Source organism: Carassius gibelio, chromosome B7, assembly GCF_023724105.1.
Source record: "Carassius gibelio isolate Cgi1373 ecotype wild population from Czech Republic chromosome B7, carGib1.2-hapl.c, whole genome shotgun sequence".
NCBI lineage: Eukaryota > Metazoa > Chordata > Actinopteri > Cypriniformes > Cyprinidae > Carassius > Carassius gibelio.
The window spans coordinates 40810243-40820788 of NC_068402.1; the positions used below are offsets into that span (position 1 = coordinate 40810243).

Below are 10546 nucleotides of genomic sequence, written 5' to 3' on the forward strand. Positions count from 1 at the left end.
ACTGTAAGGCTGACATGACAGGGTGAATTGATTTCATTACATTAGTTTTGATGGTAACACTTTTACAATAAGGTTCGTTAGTTAACTACATTAGTTAACATGAACTAATAATGAACTGCATGTATACATGTTAATTTCAACATTTACTAATACTTTATATCTTGTTAACATTAGTTAATGCACTGTGAACTAACATGAACAAACAATGAACATCTGTATTTCTATTAACTAACGTTAACAAAGATTAACAGATACAGTAACAAATGTATTGCTCATGGTTATTTAATGTTAGTTAATACATGAACTAATCAACCTCATTGTAAAGTGTTACCGTTTTGACAATACAACATGTTTGGTAATTATTAAAAATAAAAATTTCTCGCTTGGTTTTCTTGTGTTTTGCATGAATTCAAACACAATGAGAGCACGGAATGATAATGATTATTCAAAGCTGCAATAGGCGCCAAATTTCCCGTGGACCTAACGTTACCATAGCAAATAATTTACAGACAATTACAAATGCATTTTAGCATTTTATTACGTGAGCCTTATATTGTCAATCGCATGCATTAGTGAAAATAGGCCTACTACACATATAAAAGGCGCGCCATCAACGTCAAAACATGCACACCCAAAAAAAAAAAAAAAAAAAAAACTATCAGTAAAACAAAATACTTAATGTACTTACCTCAATATGCTTCCTTAGGTTTGATGGCGAACTTTTGAAGGCCGATATTTCTTTATTAAGCGGGAGACAGAGGACACATTTCATCTTGAATGAATCTTTATTTAGACCACTAAAAGAAAAGAGTTCGCGAAGATACGGCCACGGGTGCTCTTGATCCTGTGGCTGATTTTGGACTGTGCTGCTCGCAGCTGCTGATGAATCACATACTTCCTCCATTTTCTTCCACTGATTGACTGTTATAATTTCTCTAATTTCCAGGTCAAGGTGCTGTGCATTGTGGTAATAGCAACAAGTCCTCCAACTCATACGACCGTATGGGTCGTTTGTCACTATCCATAAATACGACCCACACGAGCGTTCTCTAAATTAGCGCCCCTATTGGCAACAGGAGGTATGATAAATGAACTTTCGCCTAAATGCATTGTGGGTTTATTTTAACATGTTTGCTATTTGCGTTTTGAATTGTTTGATTTAAACTCTCCCAGATGTTCGTGGATTTTGATGATATGGATTTTAGATGACTTCGAGACATGTACAGGTAAGGTTTTCTCCCGTCTCATAAAGTAGTCGATCGTTTATGAATAATATGAGTTTTTATTTTCAAATCGATACTGGACACTGTATGTCCTATTAAACCAGTTTGACGTTCAAATCATTTAATCGAAATCTGCAGCTTTATAAAGTTAGTTTTCATTGTGATATTCGTTTGAAATTCGCCTGTGGTGGAAAGAGGTCATGTAAAAGTCGCGCATTTACCATGTTTTTACCATAGTAACATGTCGCTGAACCATGTCACGTGTTATAAAACCTCAGTAACCACAACTCAATGTATCTCCCGTCATAACTGTAGTTTTACTTTGGTATTTGTAGTATAAACACGTTACCATGCTTTTCACCACAGTAACTGTGCTTATTGTGTACTCTTTAGTTAAGTAACACATTTGCCATGCCTTTAATACCTTTTTGTAATGTAATTGTGATTCAGTGTTTTTTATCTTTTCAGTTTTGCAGTTTCTTCATATCACATACATCTCCAGCTCCTACAACAACATTCAGTGTCCAGCAGCTCTTTATGATGCTCTCTCTCTCTCTCTCTCTCTCTCTCTCTCTCTTTCTCTCTCTCTCTCTCTCTCTCTCTCTCTCTCTCTCTCTCTCTCATTTTCCTTTCCTATTTTTCTGAACTGTAATTCATAAATAAGTCACACATATTTTTCTTTCTTTCTCTTGTTCATCATGGCATATTTTCACAGCTCAGAATCAGATTTTGATCAGTTCTTGTATTAACAGGGAACTTGTACTCGAAGCTCAACTTGAAGAAGTTTCCAGTGAAGATGAAGTCCTTCAAAGGTTCGACACAGGTAATGTTGAAGATATGTAGTTATAACTGATTTACTTTAATTAATTTATCCTTACTTTATGTTAATAACCTTCCTTATAGTCCTTCCTTTCAAATATTTTGTTCACAGATCATTTCTAACACACTGTCTAAACATGTATGTATTAAAACAACAACAACAACTTGTTACTTTTTCTTTATTCCAGCTGAAAAGGAAGACCATGGGCCTGTCAAACCTTGTTTGTGGAGAGGGATGAATTTGACCATCTTGTGTGTTTACGGAGAAGACCAAAAGCTGCTAAGGCAGATATTTCCAGAGGTACGTCTGTGTTGATCTGAGCACCTCGACAGAACTTTACTGCAGTTACATTTTGCACCGAATTTTATGTTTTTTACTTTTTTAAATACCTCACGACCCCATCAGTACAAACCCTGTGCTATGTCAAAGTATTAATAATTCAAACAATTTCAGCAAATTCATATGATATTGTACAAGCGTACTCTCCAGCTTTTCCTCCTGCTGTCATTGACCATCGCCTCAGCTCTCATGCAGACTGTGTCCATTTTAAGTAGTCAGAGCGTTATATCCTAAAGTTTATATTGAGTCCACTGTATTCTTTATTAGCACCGTCTTAACCCGTTCTAACAGTACATGATATCTGTCCGCACCTCACAGTCTGCCTTTATTTCCATGTTGATTTTAATTGAACACGTCTGTTTAAAAGCAAGTCAGGAAATGCTGTGTAACTTGTCATGTGACACATCAGATCTTCAGTTAATTTGGCCAAATTAGATCATTTAAGGCTGTTCACACCAAGAATAGTAACTACAATAACTATTTTAGCATCCACACCAACATCAACCAATGATAAAGTTATGTTTATTAATATACACACTGCAGCGACGTTGATGTCTGCCACTTTAAATGATCAAGCTTTTGAAATGTGCATTTTGATTGGCTGTTTAATGTTCATCAGCTGGAAAATATATTCCACTGATGTTGTTCCTCTGTGTCATTAAGTATGGACTCATCCTTGGTATGAAGAGGTCTTTAAACTGCTTACAACAATCCTGCTGCATGTTATAGTGTAGAAAATAATTGAGAATAATATAGCTTGAAGATACAGCTTTCTTGCCTCTCATTTTGTTAAACTCAAACGCAAGATTTTGCCTTTCTTTGCTTGTTTGTCTTCATCTTAGTCCTTTACTCTCTCCACTCACTCACACATTCTCTCTTGCTCTGTTGTAAGGTACAAACAGAGCGGATGGTTGCATGATGGCCTCTTTCAGGTTTGTCAACTGAATGTCTACTAGTGTGGCTCAGCAAGTTCCTGTCATGATCAGCCCTCTCCAAGAAAGGTTTGTAGAAAATTGTAATCAATATTCATTTAATCCTCTAACCTGAATCTTTTGGTGAATTTACTTAATTATATCTGTCTTAATTCATATGTAATAAGCAATAGTAATTAAACATGGGGTTAATAGACATATTTTTGTTTTACAGCTGAAGAGCAAAAACACAGAACATCAGTCCTGTTGGGGATGAGGAATGAACATGGCTCTATTGTGCCCAAACAGAAAAGAGTGAAAAGGTGCTCATCCCCATTGATGTGTCTGTATTCAAGCAATGCATTAGTACAGCATATGATGTTGATCTCTATTCAAGTCAGCAATTATCATTTTTCACATATACATCTTTTTATAAGTCCTAGAATGAACAAATCATCAGGGCATCATTTCTGGAATTTGGGCAGAAAATGACTGAATATGGTGAGTACTGACACCTGCACCTGTATTCACCAAAACTATTTTTCTTATGGACTTACAGTTTTTGAAGGAGGATGAAGTCAGTTGATGGAGAAATGAAGAACGAGATGTGTTGTATATGAAGACTTCAGATGCAAAAGCCTTTAAGTTCTGTATGAAATGTTCTTCTAAGAAGAATTTTAGAAGAAAACTTCAGGTGGAACTTAGATGCCTTTGCATCTGAAGTCTTCATATGTACTATGAGTATTCAATACATAACTGATTTGTTATGACTGTTTTTATTATTTTCTACTTGTACAGAAAGACTGCAGTAGAAGGAAAGCTGGTACTGAGAACATTTGTCTTCACTCCAGACTAAAGAGAAGCGGGTCTGAGGCCAGAGATGGAGGAGTCAATGGTCACCAAATGCAGCGCTGCAGCCTGAAACTGTGAAGACTGAATTCCCAAACAGCTGTGTGACTGCACAGATGTTACGGCCATAAAAGAAACTTCACAACTGAGAGCCCATACCTCCAACAACCTTCAACAGGAATCAATGGTATGTCCATTACAACAATTCTAAATAATAATAATATATAATTGACACAATGATTTTGTCTCTCCAGGACATCTACGCAAGGTTTTTCTTTTGTTGAGGACCGTCAGAGACTCCAGCCACACGAGCCATGGATTGCTCTCAACATCACCATCAGACAGACATTATCACAGAACCAGCACCAGCAGACTGCAAAACAAGTTCCTTCAACAGGCAATCAGACTGAACTGAACTCGTACCAGTAACACCACACACACACACACACATACACACACCAGCAGCCTCATACTGTGTGCACTGCACTCTATCAGCTACACTGACTGGACTCTGACTCACTATTATTCTGCAACCTGATATTCTGTTTGCACTAATTCATACTGTACTGAAAGTGAAAGTGACGTGACATACAGTCAAGTATGGTGACCCATACTCAGAATTTGTGCTCTGCATTTAACCCATCCGAAGTGCACACACACAGAGCAGTGAACACACACACACTGTGAACACACACCCGGAGCAGTGGGCAGAGGTATATCTACAGTATACAGTGATTGCTGTTTATTGTTTTCATTTTGTTCTCTCTGTTTAGTATAGTATTGCACTATATTTTCTACCTGTATTGAGCTCTTATGTATACGGTTTATATTTTTGATACTGTATATGTGTTGCAAATATATTCAGTACTTGTCATGCTGCAGTTTGCAGAAAAGCATTTTACCACCTGTATACTTGCATTCATGGTATTGTGATAATAAAATGATTTGATTTGAATTGGTCACATGACTTGTTCATCAGTTGTATTGTTGTGCTGGATAACAATTGCAAATTGTTTATGACATTGAAGAAGATCATGATAGAGACATGGATTTGAAGAAAACCAGGAGAGCTCTGATGATGAGAAGGAAACTGGATGTGATTCTTTGGTGCTCAAGACATTTCACCATGCCTTCATCTGGGTTTCTTCATCTGATTAAAATAAAATGGTTTTAATGTAACCCATTTTTATTTCACTTGAATATAATTTGTCTTAATATGCTTCTTTATCTGTCTTTATGCTGCATCCTAGTAAAATATTGCGTACGGTGTTGGATAATCAAGTATGGTGAATATTCTGTACTAGAGATGGTTTTTTGGTAGATACACCATTTAATTTTGTAAACAACACATATAATCACCATGGTTGTTTTGATGAAGACATGAACATTTAGTAATATTAATGAAATTCAGTTAGATGAAGAGCTGCATTAGAAGAGACTGCATGGACTTCATGCACAACTGAAGGTGATGAATCAAGGAAAGATCAACATGAATCCTGTTCTGTATTATAATGAAGATGTTCATGCACATTACTGATGTCTAGCTCCTGAGCAGGACAAAGATGAGACATTCTTTACAGAGATTTATGAATTAGGTATTTTATATTATGATTCTTTAAATTGCATGAATTGTATGGAACCATAAACTGCACACTGTCACACATTGTCTTACTGAATGACACATTGGCCTTGTCTGATGAAATGTCAGAATATGTATTTGTTGTCTTTGTTTACTATTAGCACTGTATTATTGCTCTTGATCTTATGAAATAAATTGAGCTCTTTCCAAATGGGCACTTATGTTGATTTTCTGGTGTCTTAATTCTAAGATAACTATGACTTCCAACTTACATAATGGTATGCTTTTGAAAAGACAACCTACAAAATGTGTCTCAACAGTTTGTTGCCAATGATGAGAATAGAGCTGTGCATTTTTTTCCTGCCCTTCCATCCCCAGGGGCCCAGTAGAGTCCCCTTGAAGAGCAAAACAATTAACATTCCAAATGGCTGTAAATCAAAATCTGATTATAGTTTCAAAAAGAAAATTGGTAGGACAACTCATTATGCTATGTTTACTAAATAATGTTTGGCACAGCTTTCAAACATTCATAGAAAAGTGCTATACATGTGTTTATAAAAGTACTCTTAGTAAAATAAAAAATGTCAGCCTGCCTCTCACATATGTCATATAACTTTGCACAATAAACATGCTTAGATATCCCTTTGTTTAAAAAAAGAAGTATTTTTCACAATTTCATTATTAAACATTTTAAACTACATTGCCCATAAGCCTTAGCCATTCTATCGATGGAAAGTGAAAGTCATGGCGCTGTTTTTTGTAGTTCAATTAAGCTATGTTCAGGTTTAAGGTTAGGATCTCGGTAAAGAGGTAATTTCACAAAATATAGCAATGCACCATTGTTAACTGAAGGTACTATTGACGTAATAATTACAGCAAAATTTACTTTGCAACATTAAACGTTTTTTAATTTGGGCTAAAAGAAAGTCCAGTCACAGCGAGTCCTCGAGTGCCAAGTGGATTTCAAAGCCAATGAAAATCCAGTTGAGCAGAAGCGACACCCTTACTTGTCCATATACGGCCATTCATGACAGGCTTTTCCGGGTTCTTGTGGTGAATTTATTTTCACCCACTAAATATAAAACTAAAATGACGGATTTGCATTGTGGGGTAAACCTGATTCAGCAATAGATTTGTTGATTACAGTTATTTATTTTCAAACAAGGGCCTCATATTTGCGATTATACACATTCTTTACCCTAATATTAATGTACAATATTTAAGCTCAACATTTTTGCATATACTGTATGAAAAAATAATATTATATTTATATATTTATAGTGTATTAAATGTATACATTTAATCACTTGTGTGTTTTTTGGAGATGTATTTACAATCTTGCAATTTTTAGCTCTACCAGTTAAACTACAGAAAAAAAGGAAAATAATAATAAAAATAAATAAATAAATACAATTTAAAAAACACAGGGATAATTTTTTTTTTAGTAATTTCCATATCAGTGTTTATTGATATGTCAAACTTTTCAGACAAACAATGCAAATAACACCATTCTTTCTCTCTAGTTTGTCACTATGAAGAAATAAAAACAAAAAAATAATATATTATTGTGAAATATAACAACTTTTAAAAATTACTGATTGATAAAGTAACTAATAGGTACAGACAGAATTATGTAATAGAAAATCCCTTTAAAACTAAATTGGCTAATATAAAAATATATATATAAAATAAAAAAAAATGAATAAATAAATAAAAATTGTCAATTTGTTTGCAGAGAAGTTTATAAAATGCCAAATAATATTTTTACAAACCAGGAGTTGCAAGGCACCAGCTGAAATCATATTCTTTTCTTTCATTTAAAAGTGATTAACTAATTAGAAAAATATTGTTAAGACTAATATTTCACATGATTACCTCTTAATCTCCTGTAATCACTGATCGCTTCTGTTGTGAACATATGCAAGACAAACTAAAACGGTTATTAATAATTATATTTTATAAATCATTTTCAGCTGGAAAATGCATTTCTATCATTAAATGACCTTAAAGGTCACACACACACACACACACACACATATATATATATATATATATATATATATATATATATATATATGGCATATAGAATACAGTAGGTGGGATGGTGATAGTGACAGGAGTGTTCACAGTAGAGATGGGAGTGTTGACTAGAGGAGAAATAATACAAGTAGACATGCTAACGACTGAGAGCAGATGTGCCACACAAGAGAGAGTGATGTGGATGCTTTTGGAAGGGCTGCTATTGTGGAGAGCTGATGGAGAAGGACTCAGTAATCTGTCAGAAATCCTGCAAGACAGGAAAAAATTGAATTTATAACATGATGAATAATTAAAACATTGACAACAAATGAAAGTGACGTGACATACAGCCAAGTATGGTGACCCATACTTAGAATTCTTGTTCTGCATTTAACCCATCCAAAGTGCACACACACAGCAGTGAACACACACACACGGAGCAGTGGGGATCATTTATGTTACGGTGCCCGATGAGCAGTTGGGGGCAGCGCAAAAAAAGTCGTATTGCCGGGCCGAGACTCAAACCCACAACTTTATGGTTAAGAGTCAAACTTTCTAAGCACTAAGCCACGACTTCCCCCTAGCAACGGGCTAGTGGTTAAAGACAACATAACTGCAGCGTGTATAATAATAAACAGAACTTTATAATTTGTTGGTAGCGATGCTAAAATAGTCATTATAGTTATTGTTCTTGTTGTAAACACCTTTAAATGATCTAATTTGGTCAAATAAATTAAAGACCTGGGGCCGGTTGCATAAACTGCTTAAACTAATCTTTAAAAAAGTTAGCCATATAATTTGATTTACTCTAGACTTGTCATAATTGTTTAAAGTCAGTTACAAAAACATAGATTGGTCCAATTTTACTAAGAAATATGATTATCTCTTGGTTAACTGCTAGTTGGTCACAGTCTTAACATAATAGCTATGTTTACGCAACCGGCCCCTTTTGTGTCACATGACAAGTTACACAGCATTTCCTGACACAGTCTGCATGAGAGCTGAGGCGATGGTCAATGACAGCAGGAGGAAAAGCTGGAGAGTACGCTTGTACAATATCATATGAATTTGCTGAAATTGTTTGAATTATTAATACTTTGACATAGCACAGGGTTTGTACTGATGGGGTCGTGAGGTATTTAAAAAAGTAAAAAACATAAAATTCGGTGCAAAATGTAACTGCAGTAAAGTTCTGTCGAGGTGCTCAGATCAACACAGACGTACCTCTGGAAATATCTGCCTTAGCAGCTTTTGGTCTTCTCCGTAAACACACAAGATGGTCAAATTCATCCCTCTCCACAAACAAGGTTTGACAGGCCCATGGTCTTCCTTTTCAGCTGGAATAAAGAAAAAGTAACAAGTTGTTGTTGTTGTTTTAATACATACATGTTTAGACAGTGTGTTAGAAATGATCTGTGAACAAAATATTTGAAAGGAAGGACTATAAGGAAGGTTATTAACATAAAGTAAGGATAAATTAATTAAAGTAAATCAGTTATAACTACATATCTTCAACATTACCTGTGTCGAACCTTTGAAGGACTTCATCTTCACTGGAAACTTCTTCAAGTTGAGCTTCGAGTACAAGTTCCCTGTTAATACAAGAACTGATCAAAATCTGATTCTGAGCTGTGAAAATATGCCATGATGAACAAGAGAAAGAAAGAAAAATATGTGTGACTTATTTATGAATTACAGTTCAGAAAAATAGGAAACGAAAATGAGAGAGAGAGAGAGAGAGAGAGTGAGAGAGAAAGAGAGAGAGAGAGAGAGAGAGAGAGAGAGAGAGAGAGAGAGAGAGAGAGAGAGAGAGAGCATCATAAAGAGCTGCTGGACACTGAATGTTGTTGTAGGAGCTGGAGATGTATGTGATATGAAGAAACTGCAAAACTGAAAAAAAAAACACTGAATCACAATTACATTACAAAAAGGTATTAAAGGCATGGCATTGTGGTTAATGATTTTTAACTACAAATACCACAGTAAAACAGTTATCATGGTAAAAAAAAAATATGGTAAGTGTTGTGGTCACTGGTCATTTCAGATTCGTTGCGATTGCCACACATTCGTTCACTGGCATTCACAACATATTTGTAAAGAAAACGTCAAACTGCACTTACTTTGACATTAATTGCAGACAATCAGAACAGTACCTTAAAAAATAAACCATAAAATAAAATTGTTTACAAACCTGGACAACAACGCATGGTAAGATGTTGGGTCACGCCTCCTTTTTTTGGGTGGTAACGATGGTAACGACAGTCAAAGGTCATTTGATGACGACACACCCGACAAACGAGACTGTCGTAATACGGCCGCTAGAGGGCGCTTGATTTTAAAACGTAATAATAGGTCGTAATATGCTGCTTGCACAAACGACCTATGTGGTCGTTTTTAAGAGGAGGACAGTCTCGGTAATAGATGTGACATGACGTCACTTCCAAAGGACCAATGAACATGTCTGACCAATTTCATATAATGTGAAAACGATTTTCATAGGCAGAATAAATAACATTTAAATTAAACTGGGCATCAGCGCAATTCAATTGGTTTGGTAATAGCAAGGGAAAATAGAATGAAGTGATCTCCAAAAAATAAGTACTTTTTGACTGTAAAGAGTAAAAAGTACTTTTTTTTTCTAAAAAAATGTAATTAAGTAAAAGTAAAAGTATTGATTTTTAATTGTACTCAAGTAAAGTAAAAATCCCCAAAAATAATACTTAAGTACAGTAATCAAGTAAAATTACTCAAGTACTTTACACCTCTGTTTATGCCCAGTAAAATAATGGCCATGGATGTATTTGGT

General features: G+C 35.1%; 2 long non-coding RNA genes across 6 annotated transcripts; one reads left to right on the forward strand and one right to left on the reverse strand.

Annotated features, from left to right (window-relative positions):
• The first annotated feature begins 973 nt into the window (after positions 1-973).
• Positions 974-5948, forward strand: LOC127962408 (uncharacterized). Of its 5 annotated transcripts, none has more exons than XR_008154570.1 (9): positions 974-1079; positions 1174-1226; positions 1692-2046; positions 2231-2343; positions 3275-3383; positions 3529-3616; positions 3731-3794; positions 4092-4329; positions 4397-5948. It is a non-coding gene; the product is annotated as an uncharacterized LOC127962408 (long non-coding RNA). The 5 variants fall into 5 exon arrangements; XR_008154573.1 differs by having other exon boundaries at positions 982-1079; positions 1174-1220; positions 1976-2046; XR_008154569.1 differs by having other exon boundaries at positions 974-1226.
• A 1206-nt stretch (positions 5949-7154) lies between these two features.
• Positions 7155-10159, reverse strand: LOC127962410 (uncharacterized). Its single transcript, XR_008154574.1, has 4 exons — positions 9932-10159; positions 9262-9630; positions 8965-9077; positions 7155-8008 (listed from the first exon to the last, which is right to left on the reverse strand). It is a non-coding gene; the product is annotated as an uncharacterized LOC127962410 (long non-coding RNA).
• Positions 10160-10546: the final 387 nt, after the last annotated feature.